This window comes from Apodemus sylvaticus, chromosome 11, assembly GCF_947179515.1.
Source record: "Apodemus sylvaticus chromosome 11, mApoSyl1.1, whole genome shotgun sequence".
NCBI classification, from domain to species: domain Eukaryota; kingdom Metazoa; phylum Chordata; class Mammalia; order Rodentia; family Muridae; genus Apodemus; species Apodemus sylvaticus.
This window is the reverse complement of record NC_067482.1, coordinates 64,732,558-64,735,221: the sequence shown is the minus strand read 5'-3', so window position 1 is coordinate 64,735,221 and position 2,664 is coordinate 64,732,558. Positions and strand designations below refer to the sequence as shown.

Sequence of the window (2,664 nt, the reverse complement as noted above, 5' to 3'; positions counted from 1 at the left end):
CTTTTTTTTTCTACACCACATTATGTATGGTATTTTTCATTTTAGCTGAGCTGATTAAGATACAACTGCACCTAGAAATATAGTCAAGATTTTGCTTTCAGTGACAAAGCCTTTGCATCCATTTCGGGTCCAAGATGAGCACAAATCTGAAGAGAATCAACTTGGCCTTCACATCTTCAGGAAATCTTTCTGGTCAGTCCAGCCCAATGAACATACTCATGTCAAAGCTTCTGTGGCAATATTATCAAAGTAATAACACAAAAAATATTAATAGAAAATATATTGACTACTCCCCATGCCAGGAGTCATGTTACATCCTATTTCTATTTTTTAACCTAACCTTCCTAACAGTGCTTTGAGCCTTCCGGTTTTCATTTTTATTAAAGTTCATTTAATAAAGAAGATATTAAGGCATATACTGCTACTTATTCAAAGTAGCTTTGTTGATAAGTGCTGACTTCTATATCAGCCTCTGTTCTTGACCCATAGTCACTCTGGATTCTATCCATGTAGAACTAAAGAGACCAAGTACAAACTGTTGTCACCTGTCAAGTAATGCTTCTTGAGCAACACTTTTTATGTGTCTCCTTGGACACTTGCAAGAACTACCACATTAACTATGCTGTACACTTCTCATAGCTTGGGACACATGGTTTGGAATGACTTTATGCGTGTAGGCAGAACTCTATAAATATTTGTAGGAATAGTCTTCAGAATGATCAAAGGATAATGAAATGAATCTGGAGGACACCATCTTTGTCTTCACTTAACTGCTATGGTGCTATTTTCTTCATCTGATAGTTTTTATAAGATGCGGGGACTTACATTTTGATCTTTTGTCTATAGTAGTGCATTATTTGGAATTATTTAAAAATCATGACTTACAGTGTGTGTATGTGTGTGTGTGTGAGAGAGAGAGAAAGAGAGAGAGAGAGAGACAGACAGACAGACAGACAGACAGACAGACAGACAGAGAGACAGAGAGACAGAGAGACAGAGACATAGAGACAGAGAATGAGAATGAACGCTTTCTTTTGAGAACATTGCTCCTATGTCTGAAGTGGTTTAACCCAGGAAACCATATGATTCCATAAAGTCCATACATGAAAGGTAGTTTTCTTTACCTGAAGACCGTAGAGTTTGGTGCTGATGTTATTCTAGGAATACCTCAATAGAAATATCCAGAATAGTGCTTTGCAGATGCCACTGTCACTTTTCACCACTTGCTGCAGCAATGGTCAACCCACCCTGTTCTTCGACATCATGGCAGCTGATGAACCCTTGGACTGTGTCTCCTTCAAGCTGTCTGCAGACAAATTTCCAAAGACAGCAGAAAACCTTCATGCTCTGAGCACTGGAGAGATAGGATTTGGCTATAAAGGTTTTCATGTGCCAGGATGGTGACTTCACACACCACAATGGCACTGGCAGCAGGTCCATCTATGGAAAGAAATTTGAGGATGAGAACTTCATTCTGAAGCATACAGATCCTGGCCTCTTGTCCATGGCAAATGCTGGACCAAGCACAAATGGTTCCCAGTGGTTTTTATCTGCACTGCCAAGACTGAATAACTGGATAGCAAGTGTGTGGTCTTTGGGAAGGTGAAAGAAGGCATGAATATTGTGGAAGCCATGGAACATTTTGGGTCCAGGAATGGCAAGACCAGCAAGAAGATCACCATTTCTGACTGTGGAGAACTCTAATTTCTTTTGACTTACAGGCATTTTACCCATCAAATCATCCCTTCTATAGACCCCGCCCCATCTGCTTGCAATACCCTGCTCTCACTGAAGTTCTTTTGGTTCCATATATTCCCCTTCAATTCTAGCTGGATTGCAAAGTTGAGTTTATTATTATGAATAAAAAGTAAATAAAGAAAAAATAAATATCCAGATCAATACTTGGCTCAAAATCTTAGCACATGTGGTTTAGACAACACACACACACACACACACACACACACACACACACACACACACACACAGGTACTGTTATCCTCACCTATCCTTTTACCAGCCTTGTATACTCAAGGCCTTGGGGAGTATAGAAGTTAGTTGTTTGAAGAATGATAAATGGATAAAAAGTTGAAAGACTTTCATGCCCAGTGAAAGGATATTGGATTCCTCCTCCTCCTCTTCCTCCTCCTCCTCCTCCTCCTCACCCTCCTGCCCCCCTCTTCCTCCTCCCTTCTTCTTGGAATTTGAAGAGATAGCTTATTTAAGAGGCAGTGTCCCGCCCATTCTCTTGAGCTCTATATGGTGATCAGACAGATTGTGGGATGCAAACAGGGTGTCATGGCTTGAATGATTTGGAATAACATGGAAAGAAAGAACTTAGCCTGTCCTAGCAGATCACAGGAGAGTGGGTTCTGAGTATCTGAACCACAGTCTGCATGGAGTGAAAACCAGATGCTCCATTTTCATTTCTTGGGGATTATTCAAATTCCTCGAACATTTTTATGGACCCCTGAAAGGAAAAGAAATATAATGGTAGCTGTGACTGTAATTGAGTTTCTTGTTTCCCTGTAGAGTGAAGCCTTACATTAAGCAGATTAACTACAATTTAGAAAGAAGGAATAAATTGCATGTTGCTTCTCAGTGTGTGGAGCAAAATTTGATGCTAAATAAGTTTAATATTTATAATTATTTCTTGGTTTTTTGGTA

The 2,664-nt window shown here is 39.7% G+C and overlaps 1 pseudogene; it reads left to right on the top strand.

Annotated features, from left to right (window-relative positions):
- The first annotated feature begins 1,200 nt into the window (after positions 1-1,200).
- LOC127696763 (peptidyl-prolyl cis-trans isomerase A-like) lies at positions 1,201-1,711 on the top strand (annotated as a pseudogene).
- Positions 1,712-2,664: the final 953 nt, after the last annotated feature.